Raw genomic sequence first — 13,715 nt, forward strand, 5'->3', positions numbered from 1 at the left:
CTAGCACTTATCGAGGCTAAGGTGTAAGGATGGTTTGAGGTGGGGAGTTTGAGACCACCCTGGGCAACATAGTGAGACATCATCTCTGTTAAAAAAGAAAAAAAAAAAATCCATGTTGAGACATTTTTGTGTAGAAAAAGAAAGAAAGAAAAAAATACCTGAGCGTGGTGTGCACCTATAATCCTAGCTCTTGGGAGGCTGAGATTGGAGGATTGCTTGAGCTCCAGGAGTTTGATGCTGCAGTGAACTAGGATTATGTCACTGTGTTCCAGCCTAGGAAATAGAAGGAGACACTATTTCGAAAAAAGAAAAGAAAAGAAAAAAAAGCTAGACACAGTGGCTCACGCCTGTGATCCCAGCATTTTGGGAGACCAAGGCAGGTGTATCACCTGAGGTCAGGAGTTCGATAATTGCCTGACCAACATGGTGAAATTTTGTCTCTACTAAAAATACAAAATTAGCCAGGTGTGGTGACACATGCCTGTAATCCCAGCTACTTGAGAGGCCAGCGCAGGAGAATAGCTTGAACCTCAGAGGCAGAGGTTTCAGTGAGCTGAGATCGGGCCATTGCACTGCATTCGGGGCAACAAGAATGAAACTCTTACTCAAAGAAAAAAAAAAAAAAGCTCTATTTTTTTTTACTGTTACAATAAAAATAATAGTGGCTTTTCTCTCTAGGAGCTCTATACACATAGGCTGAGTGCGGTGGCTCACGCCTGTAATCCCAAAACTTTGGGAGGCCAGGGCAGGCCGATTGCTTGAGGTCAGGAGTTCAAAACCAGCCTGGCCACCATGGTGAAACCCCGTTTCTACTGAAAATACAAAAATTAGCCCAGCGTGGTGGCATGTGCGCCTGCCGGGTTCAAGCGGTTCTCCCACTTCAGCCTCCTGGGTAGCTGGGATTACAGGCACTCGCCATCATGCCCAGCTAATTTTTGTATTTTTATAGAGACAGGGTTTCACTACGTTGTCCAAGCTGATCTTGAACTCCTGATCTCAGATGATCGGCCCTCCTCAACCTCCCAAACTGCTGGGATTACAGACATGAGCCACCGCCGTTGGCGAGTTCTCTTTTCTTTGCGAAGGGCAAGACAAACTGGAATGGATTCATCAGAGAGTGGTGCGCATGAGCTGGAAAGCATTATGGTTAGACCCATGGGAGACAGGTTAGTTTTACTGTGTCTGTTCCCCATGTGTTGTTGCCCATGTGTTGCTGCCATGTTAATCCTGCTCAGTAGGAGAGAAATCACAGGTTCGGACATTTGGTGTACGTCCTTGTCTGAGGAGCCAATGGGGTAAAGCTACCATATGCGGGATTACGACTGAACGACTGTAAGTCAGAATCTCACCCAGGAGGACCGACACGGCAGCGCCTCGGAACCTTTGCTGGCCTAGGGTAGGCGGTCTTCTGCAGTCCCTTCCGGGGTGCCGCTCCGTCCCGCGCTGGGCAAGTCCTGCCATGCTCCGGGAACTGGGATCTGGTGCAGACAGCCCTTCATCCTGGGAAACGGGCTGCTGCTAGAAAGGCGGTCACCCCCTGACCCATCACATAACGTGTTTGTGGGGAACCTGATGCTAAACTATTCGTAGATGTCTTGCTTCTGGGTCAGGGTTTTCTATGGAGCAGAGCAGCTCCCTCGCTGCTGTCTATTGAAAGTCAGACCTCCACACAAGGTTCACTGCACCCGTGTGCGGGGAACTGGTGATGTGGCGTGTCCTGTGTAATTCAGCCCTTGACATATACCTTCCTTCCTTTCTCCTGTTCCCGAGAACCTCGTTCCCTGGCCCGCTCATGCCCACCCACCCCAGAGCCCTGGAGCACGCAGTGGGTGTCTCTCGCGAGAGCCCATCGGCGCCTGCTGTGAATTCGGGAGGTGCGGGTCCCCACCCTCGGGCTTTCCAAGGTGCAGCACCAGGGGTTGCTGAGGTAGGAGTGGCGCCCCTGCTCGTCTTTCCACCTCTCCGATTCCACCTCCTTCCCACACCCCGCTGGGAACTCCTCCAGGGGCTGAGATTGGATTCATCGAGCCTGGTGAGAATGACTGAGGAGTGGTTGTCGGAGGGTGTGCCCCTGCGGTTCCTGTCCCAGTAGTGTTCACGCGTGCCCAGTGGTGGCCGTTGGGGTCACGGCCTCTCTTTCTAGCCCAGGCGCGCGGGGATGGGATATGAACTGGTCACTCTTGTGCTTTCCTCCTCTCTCCGCTCTCCTGGCCAACCAGCGGACAGTGGGGAAACTGCGGGCAGGTCGGCGGAGTTAGATGGCATCAAAGGTGGGCCGGCTTGGTGTGATAAAGTTCCAACTGGGTCCGTCCGCAAGCCCTGGGTCCATAAGATGTCGGCAGGGAGCGTTGGACTTGACCGTCAACTTGGGATTTCTAAGGTAGAACTGATAACTCTGGTCAGCAGCACTACCACCTGCATCTACTAGGTGTCGCTCTTTCACTACGTCGTTTCTTCCTCTCCAATTGTTTCCACAGTATTTTCAGTTGCTCTTCATTTTGTTTTTCTTTTTCCTTTTACTTTTCATACTCTTTCTATACACTGAAGTTGCTGTTGTTTTACGTTTACTTCTTCTTTTTTTTTTGAGAATGTGGAATGTGAGAATGCAGTCTCGGCTCATCACAACCTCAACATTCCTGGGCTCCTTCAGGTGATCTTGACATCTCAGCCTTCCAAGTGTCTGAGACTGCAGGAATACCTGGATTCTGGGACGTCAAAGCTGCAGTGAGCCATGATCACGCCATTGCCCTCCAGCCTGAGTGACAGAGAAAAATCCTGTTTCAGAAAGTAAGAGAGACAGGTTAAAGAAATAACTCCTTGAAATTACTACAATTAAATGTGTTCTAAATTACCTTTTTTATTTTTATATTTTTCACTCTCACTAGTTTATTATTATTGCTGTTGTTTGTTATTATTTCTTTGTATTATTGTTGTTATTATTGTTATTGTTTTTATTATTTAGATATTCAGAGTTGGGGTCTTGCTTTATCACCCAGATTGCAGTGCAGTGGCATGACCTTGGCTCACCGTAGCCTCAAATTCCCGGGTTCAAGTCGAGACCAACCTGGGCAATGTGGCATAACAACCTTGTCTTCTAAAATCTGTCACTGATACCCCCAGGGCCATTGAATATGGCAGGTGCAATTTCAGAGGCTGAGGCAGGCAGTTGGCTAGAGTTCGGGAATTCAAGACCAGCCTGGACAACAGGCTGCAGTGCATTTACCTGACCAAGGCCCAACGCAACCTCCACCTCCTGAGCCCAATGGATGCTCCCACCTCAGGCTTCAAAGGAGCTGAAACTACACGCCCAGCTAACATTTTATTTTATTTTATTTTTTTAAAGTAGAGAAGTGGTCTTACTGTATTCTCAGGGCTGGTCTCAAACTGGTGGGCTCAAACAATTCTTCCACGTCAACCTCCCTCCCTAAGTGTTGGGATTACAGATGTAAGCCTTGATACACTCCTCTCTTTTTATTTCCTTTATTTTTCTTTTTTCTTCCTCTTTCTTTCCTTTTCTTTCTTTCTTTTCTTTTTCTTACTTCTCTCTTTTTCTTCCTCCCTTCTTTCTATCATTTCTTATTCACTTTTTCTGTTTCTCTGTATTTCTATTTTCTTTATCTTTCTTCCCTTCACATCTCTGTCTCTTTTTCTTTACATTCATTTTTCTTGATCTTTTTTGCTATCTCTCTTTTCTCAATTCGTTTCCTCCCATGCCTCCTTCTGTCTGTCTTTGTTTGGATTCTGGAAGTCTCCTCATTCTGTGTACCCCTGTGTATCACAAGCCTCTGAAATTTTCACTTGGTTGTTTTTCATCCTTGTTCCATAAAATGCATTCACTCTTCTTTTATTTAGGAAATCTATGGATGGTCTAGGGCTGAAAGAAAGAAATGGACCATAAATTTGATTGGTTTCACAAGAGACATGAGAGACCTAAGAACACACGGTGAGTACTTTTCCAAATATTCTGTTCATTCTCCCAACCAAGCTCATAAAAATACGAATGCATTCAGTGGGTTGAGAGACCACTGTGTAGTCATGACCCTGCAGTTATACTTGACAAAAGTGGTGATGACAGATGGGTGGCACAGAAACCTAACCTTCTTTGACACCAATTGAGCATGGTGACAACAGATTCAAAATGGCCTATGTCTGAACTTGATGGTCCTGTTTTTCTGCTCTGGTCTTTAGGAATGAGTGGAGCCTTCCCGAGTTCCTCCATTTCCTTGCATTTTTCTTTTTACATACATTCATTCACTTATTTATTTATTAATTTATTTTAAATAGAGTCTTGCTCTGTAGCCCAGGCTGTGGTGTTTTATGGGCTGGCTGCAATCTCCACCTCCCTAGTTCCAGTGATTCTCCTGCCTTAGCATCCTGAGTAGCTGAGATTACTAGCCTACTCAGGGTAAGCATATGCCACCCTACTCGCCTAACTTTTGTTTTTTCAGTAGAGACAGGGTTTCACCATGTTGCCCAGGCTGGTCTTGAATTCCTGGCCTTCAGGGATCTGCTGACCTCAGTCTTTCAAAGTGCTGGGATAACAGGTGTGAGTCACTGTGCCCAGCCTAAATTGCAATTTTTCAAAATAATTTTTTTTTTCTTTTCAAATAAATAGGTCATCACCTAGCGGCCACTGTTATTGAAAGGCCACTGTTATTGAAAGTGGCCACTGTTATTGAAAGGTGGCACTGAGGAAGGCCTGGCCAACTTCACAAAGACTGGGGCAACTGCTTTCTCTCCTTCCCTTCCAGAGGCCCCTCCCACTCTCCCTCACTACCTAGGGAACTTCCATCCTGGTGGGGACCCTGTTGTTCCTTTATCCCTCTAGGTAAATGGTGTCTCCTTCTGTCGCCAACACGGTGGCATGGTCTTGGCTGGCTGCAGTCTCCGCATCCTTGCTTCCAGTGATTCTCCTGCCTCAGCCTCCCTAGTAGCAGAAATTAAAGGTTCATGCCACCCTATCCTGCTAACTTTTTTTTTTTTTTTAGTGGAGACAGGGTTTCACCATATTGACCAGGCTGATCTCACAATCCTGACTGTGATCTGCTAGCCTTGGCCTCCCAAAGTGCTGGGATGACAGTCATGAGCCACTTCACCTGGCCACCATCATTGGTTTTAACTGGAGATTCTAGATTCGATGCATATCTCATTCTACGACACAGAATGACTGCTTTATCCTGCCAACTCAACAAAGCTGGGCCCCTTGTGATTCACTTCAAACCAAGAGTCACCTCGTATTTGGAAAACAGATCTGCTCCCAAGTTCAGTGGAGGGATGTGGAATGTAGGAGGAGGGATTGTTCCTTCTGATTTAGTCTGCATGGTGGGGCCTAGTGCTGGAGCTCAGTGTGGATGGATGACTCCCTCTTCCTTGGGTTCCATTGTCCCCACCCTGGAACACTGGCCGTGGCAGATCCTGGCCCTTCCTGGCCCTCAAGATGCTGTCAGAAACCACATCCCAAGCTTGGATGCCCCGAATGACTGTGGCTTGCACCTCTCTGGAAACATTTGAAATCTATCCTCTACATGTGGCCACCTAAAACCACAGTAACACATGCCACTTGGCCACCTTCCACCTCACTGGTTTGTGGAGAGAATGCTGAAAGTCTCTTGCTGACTCTCTCTTGACTAGAGTTCTTCAAGGGCATGTGTTCAGGACGTAGTGAGACCAGATGTATTAAGTCAGGCTGGTTGCGGTGACTCTCTCCAGCCACCCCAACACTTTGGGAGTCCAAGGAGGCAGGATTGCTTGAGCCCAGGATCTCAAGACCAGCCTTGGACAAAACAGCCAAAACCTGAGGTGCATGCCTGTGGTCTCAGCTACTCAGGAGGCTGAAGTGGGAGAATCACCTAACCCTGGGGTGGTTGAGGCTGCAGTGAGCTGTGATGATGTCACTGCACTCCATCCTGGGCTACAGACAGAGTGAGACCCTGTCACAAATGGACAGACAGACAACACCTATATTATGTCCTTCTCAGGTTAGGATGCAAAAATAACACAATACAGCACTAAGATATTTTTACATTTTAAATTTCGAACTATTTATTTATGAAATTTGAGTCCAAATTATGAAGCCACCTAATTTTTGTATTTTTGTAGAGATGAGATTTCACCATGTTGCCAAGGCTGGTATCCATTGCCTGGAATCAAGGAATCCACCCACTCTCAGGCTCCCAAAGTGCGGGGATTAAAGGCATGAGCTACTGCTCCTGACAGCATTGTTTTTTTTGTTGTTGTTGTTGTTGTTGTTGTTTTTCTTTTCTTTTCTTAATCGCTTGTCTTTCTAGGATTTTCATGGCAGGGTATTTGGCTGGCTTGTTTAAATTCATTCTAAATAAGAACTGAGGATGCCAGCTTCTGGCCTCATGGACTCTGGGCTGAGGAGTCCCCTGGTCTGTCTATCACGGGACTGTACATGTAAGAAGCAAAAAACACGTAACGTTTAAAATAAATAATTTTGTTGTACAGAAATACACGGATGCAACCAAAACACAGAAATGATTCTTTTAAAAGTTGTCTTAGTCCTGGTGGGTGTGGCAGTGATGCTTTTAGGTTTGGAGCTTGACTGAGAGAATTTCCAGTCGGCCTCTGGATGGAAGTTCCAGATGATCCAATGGGCAGGGACTTAGGCTGTGTCCCCCCAGGGGCCCTGGTTGATTAGTTATGGGGACTGCCTGCAAGGGTGCCATGACCCAGTGTACTGTGGGGACCTCCATCCTTTCCCTCCTTTCCCCACTCCAGGTGATGCCAATTCATTGCGGGCTGACACTCTCATTGGCATATGCCCCCTACTCACCTAACGGTTTAAGTTGGGCGTCACTTGGTAGCCATTGTTACTCTAAAAACCAAGGCCTCAAGGAGGAAGATCATGACACCTGGGCACAGCCTGGGGCAGCTATGTCTTCTCCACTGTCCCTGCCCCCACCTCCAAGTTTCTCCCTCCCTTGTTGCCTAGGGAATTGCCACCCTGATGAGTGGGTCTGATTGTTCTTTGATGAGTTAAAAAAATAAATAAACATGCCGGGCATGGTGGCTCACACCTGTAATCCCAGCACTTTGGGAGGCAGAGGCAGGTGGATCAGGAGGTCAGGAGTTCAAGTACAGCCTGGCCAGTATGGTGAAAATATATCTCTACTAAAAATACAAAAAAGTAGCCAGGCATGGTGGTTTGCACCTGTAATCCCAGCTACTTAGGAGGCTGAGGCAGGAGAATTGCTTGAACCTGGGAGGTGAAGGTTGCAGTGAGCTAGCACCACTGCACTCCAGCCTGGGCAACAGAGTGAGACTCCATCTAAAAAAAAAGAGGCCAGACACAGTGACTGACGACTGTAATCCTAACACTTATGGAGGCTGATGCGGGTGAATCACCTGACGTTCCTGATGTTGGGCATTTGAGACCAGCCTGACCAACATGGAGAAACCCTGTCTTTAATAAATATACCAAGTTAGCCGGGCGTAGTGGCGCTTGCCTATAATCCCAGCTACTCGGGAGGCCAAGGAAGGAGAATTACTTGAACCTGGGAGACAGAGGTTTTGGTGAGCCGAGACTGCACCATTACTCTCCAACCTGGGCAACAAGAGCGAAACTCCCTATCCAAAATAATAATAATAATAATAATAATTATTATTATTATTATTATTATTACTAATAATAATATAAAAAGTAAGTGAGTTTCCAGGAAAAAAGAAAAAAATTAAAACCAACAGTGACATAAACATACTCCGCTGTCCTTTCAAGGCAGCAATGATGCTACAAAGTGATCCACCTGTCTCAGCCTCCCAAAGTGCTGAGATTACAGGTGTGAGCCACTGCACCCAGCTATGTGTAATTTTATGTGTACTTTCTTTTTTCAATTAAATTAAATTAAATTTAATTTTTGTTTGTTTTCAGACAAAGTCTCACTGTGTCACCCAGGCTGGAGCACAGTAGTGCGCTCATGGCTCACTGCAACCTCCACCTCCCAGGTTCAAGCGGTTTTCCTGCCTTAGCCTCCCGAATAAACAGGGTTTCACCGTGGTGGCCAGGCTGCTCTCGAACTCCTGACCTCAAGTGATCCACCCATCTCAGCCTCTCAAAGTGTGAGAAAGACTTTCTGGGGTGCCATATCAGTTGGTCTCCGGTGTGTGAGACATCCATGTGGAGCTACGGGTGGCCTCTTAGGAGAAACATCTCCTTATTGCCTTCATATCTTTATGCCCTGAAAGCATAACAGCTCAGAGGAATTCCACAGGTTGGTAAGGGAGATACCACTCTTTCAAAGCAGTGGAGTATAATCAAACATGTTGGCTCCACCTGAAACCCACTCACACCCATTTCAGTCCTGATAAGTTAAAGATCTGGAGTAGTTTAGACACACGCCTTTGCTCAAGGAAATTCACAAAAAACTGCTGCTATACATCTTATTGAATGACACTGATGAATCCTTTTCCTTATCCCTTTCTACCCCTCCCATCTGCCCTAAGAACAAAGAGCTTGTAAACCAACGAATTTGGCAGAGCTCAAGAGCTCTGGGCTGTGAGCAAGCTTCCGATGCTCCAGTCTCCTGGACCCGCCTTTTAAACATTTATTTTGCCTCTTTCCGACTCCTTTGTCTCCGTGGGACTCAGGGTACCCACCAGCTGCTGTGGGGCTGGTTTTCCCAACACAAAGTGCTGAGGTTACAGGTATGAGCCACTGCGTCCGGCTATGTGTAATTTCTTAACTCAGTTCATTCCTTGACTGGGTACCATGGGCATTTGGGCCACTTTCTCATGGAACTTACTTGTGCTTCAGGATCTGTTTGGACCCAATCAGGTCCACAGCATTTCCGTGTCATGCTGGAGTGCTGCTGTGCACACCCACTTACGCCCAGTGTGTGATGAGCAGCTCAGCTCACATGGTAACTTTGTGGCTCCATGGTTGGGCATTTGCTTTCTACTAACAGTCAGAGGCTAGCTGAGACAGCCTGTGGATAGAAAGAATGGTTATCTGCAGAAAATGGCAGGGCCTTGCTCTTCCACTTGCTTATTCCACTGTGATTTGGAATAGCCTCTGTCTCAAATGGATGGTCCTGTTTTTCTGCTCTAGTCTTTATCAATGAGTCAAGCCTTCCCGTGCTCTGCCATCTCTTTGCATTTTTTTACATTCATCTATTCATTTATTCATGTATTTTTAATAAACGTGGCCTTCCTGTGTCTCCGAGGCTGGAGTGCAGTGGTAGGATCATAGCTCACTGTTACCTTGAACTGCTGGGCTCAAAGTGATCTTCCTCTGCCTCAGCCTCTGGAGCAGCTGGTCCTACAGGCATGCTACTGAGCCACAACACAGCACAACACCCCGCTAATTATCTTCATTTTTTTTTTTAATTGTTTTCTTGTTTCTTTTCTGAGACAAAGTCTCCCTCTGTCACCCGGGCTGGAGTGTAATTGTTCCCGGACCAAACTGAGGGTCGGGCTGCTTATTCTCACGACCTGATAATGAGATACGGATGAATTAAAAAAAGGGAGTTTTATTTTTGTGACCACTTACAGGGAGAAGGCCTGGAAATATAACTAGACCAACTCAAAATTACAAACTTGTATAATAAAGCTTATATACCTTCTAAGCTATCTGTGTAATCTTAAGAGTGCATGCATCTAAAGGTGGAATCAATTTATTTTTTTTATTTATTTATTTATTTATTTATTTATTTATTTATTTATTTATTTAATTATTTATTTATTTTGAGACGGAGTCTTCCTCTGTTGCCCAGGCTGGAGTGCAGTTGTGAGATCTCAACTCACTGCAACCTCCACCTCCTGAGTTCAAGTGATTATCTTGCCTCAGCCTCCTGAGGAGTTGGGATTACAGGTGCCCACCACCATGCTCGGCTAATTTTTGCATTTTTCTTAAAGACGGGGTTTCGCCATGTTGACCAGGCTGGTTTGGAACCCTTGATCTCAGATGTTCTGCCCGCCTCAGCCTCCCGAAGTGCTGGGGTTAGTGGCTTGGGCCGCCGCGCCCAGCCTGCCTGTTTTGCACTAGAAATGGGCTTTCTCATTATCACGGTATAAACGCGTCTATATTGTGGGATATGGCGCGCGTGTGTACGTGCGTAGGCGCATGTGTTTCTCCACGTTTTCCCGAGCCATGGTGCTTCTTCCCCCGCAGGGGCTCTGGTCGATTAGTTGTTGGGAGCTCCTGGGAGGGCACCGGGCTGACACTTCCATCCGTTGTCATCTCGCGTCATCTAGATGTCACCGTTTTTGAAGTCTAGGAGGCGCACAGGACGCTGTGGCCGCCCGCCCATGGTAAGGAGCCAGTGTGGCTTCTCTGGGCTCCTCCCAGTCCTACCCCGACCCTCGGAGGCCCGCCCTACCCCCGTCCACCCGTTCATCCCCTCCCTTGTTGCCCAGAAAACCTGTGGAGATTCTGGCTGGGCCGGATTGTTGACGTTTTTCATCAGTTGCTTCCTTTTCTTTCTTTGTGTGTTTGACTCGCGTGGACCCTTCTGCCTGGGTTTTACAGAAAGCAGCTCCACCCTAGGCCTTTTCATTAGTGGGGACTTTTCTGATTCTCCCCAGATGTTGTGAAAGCAGGTAGATGTCAAGCGTGTGGCACTGAAAGACATTACTCAGAAATAACCGAATGAGTGTGGAGGAAGAAGCATGCACTGCACACCTTTCAAATCAGCGATGGCAGCACTATGAATTTGGTGTCTTTTCTGGAATCAGCTTGTTTCCTGGGTTGCTCTCCGTGTCCCCCCACCCACCCCAGGCTAGGAAATTTTCCACAGTGAACTACTATACCTCCTTCCGTTCCCCCTCCTGTTTTATCTCCTCCCCCTCACCTCGGTTTCTCTCCTTGGAGGCTGGCAGCTTTCCTCGTCCTCTCTCCCTCCCTCCTTAGGGAAACTCAACCATGTTGGCTAAGCCGCCATAGTCACTTTTTGCCGTTAAGTTATGTTTAATATTTTTCTTTCCCAGCCAGCATATTGGTAAAGTGGAAAGCGCATCATAGCCCGCCCCTGGGCTATTTTTTTAGAGTATATTTAGAGTTTTTTAGAAAAATAATTTTACTATGTTTTTGAGTTTTTTCATCTATCTTTCTCCTTTCATTTCTGTCTTAAAATGTATTTCTTCAGTTCTCTTTCTTTCTTCCTTTCTTTCCTTTTTCCTTTCTCTTTCATTCTCTCTATCCATATTTCTCTCTTCCTCCTTTTTTCTTTTTCTTTCTTTTTTGACTTTTTTGAGATGGAGTCTCACTCTGTCACCCAGGCTGGAGTGCAGTGGCACCATCTTAACTCACGGCCACCTCCGCCTCTGGGTTCAAGCGATACTTCTGCCTCCCCCGCCCCCCTCCCGCGGGTAGCTGGGACTACAGTCGCGCGCCATCATGCCCAGCTAATTTTTGTATTTTTAGTAGAGACAGGGTTTCACCATATTGACCAGGCTGGTCTCAAACACCTGACCTGGTGATCCGCCCACCTCAGACTCCCACATTGCTGAGATTACATCCAAGAGCCACCGCACCCGCCCGTTATTTCTTTTAAAAGTATTTATCCTTTCTAAACATGACCTCCTTCTTCGTTTCCTTTATATCTTTTTCTTGCAGGACTCGCAATCTTTATTCCTTCAAGTTTTTCAGAGGAAGTCTTGCTCTGTTACCCGGGCTACAGTGCATTGGCCTGACCACGGCTTACCACACAGCCTCGACCTCCCGATTCCAAAAGATGGTCTTATCTCAGCCTTTCCAGGAGTTCTGACTACAGACGCATGTCCTCATGCCTGACTAACTTCCCCTCCCCCATTTCTTTTTCTTTAAGTAGAGACAGGGTCTCTCTATGTGGCCAGAGCTGGTCTCAGATTCCCGGGCTCAGACGAGTCTCCCACCAAACCTCAAAAAGTGTTGGGACTATAGAAGTGAGTCACCATGCCCTGCCCTCTTTGTTACTTTCTCCCCTTTTCTTTTTTATTTCTCTTTCTGTTTCTTTTTTTCTTTCTCTTTCTCTGTCTTTTATTCTTTTACATTTTCTGCTTTATTTTTCTTTATTTTTTCTTTCCTCTCTCTGTTTTTTCCTCCTAGCTTTCCTTCATTTATTTCCTCATCCTTTATCTCTTTCATTTTTCTTCCCTTGTTATGTCTCTTTCTCTCTTTCTTTCTTTCTTTCTTTTTTTTTTTTTTTTTTTTTTTTTGATGGAGTCTCTGTCGCCCAGGCTGGAGTGCAGTGGCACGCTTGGCGCGATCTCCGCTCACTGCAAGCTCCGCCTCCGGGTTCACACCATTCTCCTGCCTCAGCCTCCGGGGTAGCTGGGACTACAGGAGCCTGCCCCGGCGCCTGGCTAATTTTTTGTATTTTTAGTAGTGACGGGGTTTCACCTTGTTAGCCAGGATGTTCTCAATCTCCTGATCTTGTGATCCGCCCGCCTCTGCCCCCCAAAGTGTTGGGATTACAGGCGTGAGACACGGCGTCTGGCTGCTCTCTTTCTTTATATTTCTCTCTCTAGATTTTAAAAATTCTGTCTCTCTCTGTTTCTCATTTCCTTCTTCCCTCCCTCCCCTGCTGCTCCCTTCCCTCCCTCCTTGCTTTCCTCCATCTGTCTCTTTTCTCCATTCCCTTTCTCCCTCTCTCCTTCCCTTCCTCTGACTGTCTTTGTCTAGATTGTAGAAGACTCTCCTCATTCTGTATCTTCGTGTGTCCTTACCGACCTGCAACTAAGTCCCGTTTCTTCTTTCTCATTCCGAGATGCATCTTCAAACTCCCATGAGCCACGGGTTGTCTTTTGACTCTGTCGCAGTCCATGCAGAGACACGTTTGGGGAACGGTTTCTGTGAAGTTGCGGAGGAGGGGCTGCGTTTTCCGCCTCTTTGAAAAGACTTCGACTCATGGTTTGGGTTTCCCAGTCATGGGCTTCCCTGCCACGTGGAGCTCACTTGTGACTCAGAGCTCGGGTGTGCAGGGCTTTGTTGGGGGAGGCTGTCTCCCGTGCTTCCGTGCCCAAGGGCAGTGTGGGGCTGCCCTGGCTGGTCGAACAGCATGCCGCAACTCCTGAGGCTTGGCCCAAGATCCACGAGGACATATTGGGCATGGGGCTTGTGGCTGGGGATGCCATTCCCGGCCCGGTGGCAGGCCAGCGCAGGTCCTGGCCGTCTGATGCATCTGCCCTGCCCTAGTCCCTCTGCTGTGATCTTTTTTTCGAAGTCCCCGTGCAGAGTCGGAGAGTGGTCCCTGAGCATGCATGTGGTCCCAGAGGTGGAACCTGGCCGGGCTTTGGTCCCTCATGTGATCCAGTCATGCTAGGGGCTGGCCAAAAATTACTCCCAGTCTCGCTCTGGAAAAATGGGCCAGCCCCTGCAGTGTACGGGTGACCAGGAGGGTGTCCCTGGGCCGCTACTGCTCCTGTGTGTGTCCTGGGGTTGACCAGAGGGCCCTGGGTGTTCCGTGTCTGGCTGTCATGGTGGCCATTTTTGGGAAAGATGTCCAGGTTGCGCATTTCTGCACAGGTGTTGTGGTCGCTGACTCACACCCCACCACCAGGCGAGGTATATCTTTCACTTCTAGTTGGCATTTTGGGCCACCATGTTGTTGCTGACACTCTGTCTGGCAATTAGATTGGATCTAGATGCGTGTGAAGCTCTGGTATACCGGGAACCCAGCTAACCGGCCCTGTTCCAGTTTTAGCTGATTGCTGGGACCTGTTTGCCTGCTCTCATGCATCCTAGTGTCATAACTGTCCGTGGCGCCCCAGGTCTCTGG

At 47.5% G+C, this 13,715-nt stretch overlaps 1 long non-coding RNA gene across 1 annotated transcript; it reads left to right on the forward strand.

Moving 5' to 3' along the window:
- The first annotated feature begins 2,221 nt into the window (after positions 1-2,221).
- Positions 2,222-6,494, forward strand: LOC129025992 (uncharacterized). The gene is made up of 3 exons (XR_008497377.1): positions 2,222-2,380; positions 4,829-4,946; positions 6,288-6,494. It is a non-coding gene; the product is annotated as an uncharacterized LOC129025992 (long non-coding RNA).
- The last annotated feature ends 7,221 nt before the right edge of the window (positions 6,495-13,715 follow it).

Source organism: Pongo pygmaeus, chromosome Y (assembly GCF_028885625.2).
Source record: "Pongo pygmaeus isolate AG05252 chromosome Y, NHGRI_mPonPyg2-v2.0_pri, whole genome shotgun sequence".
NCBI classification, from domain to species: Eukaryota; Metazoa; Chordata; class Mammalia; order Primates; family Hominidae; genus Pongo; species Pongo pygmaeus.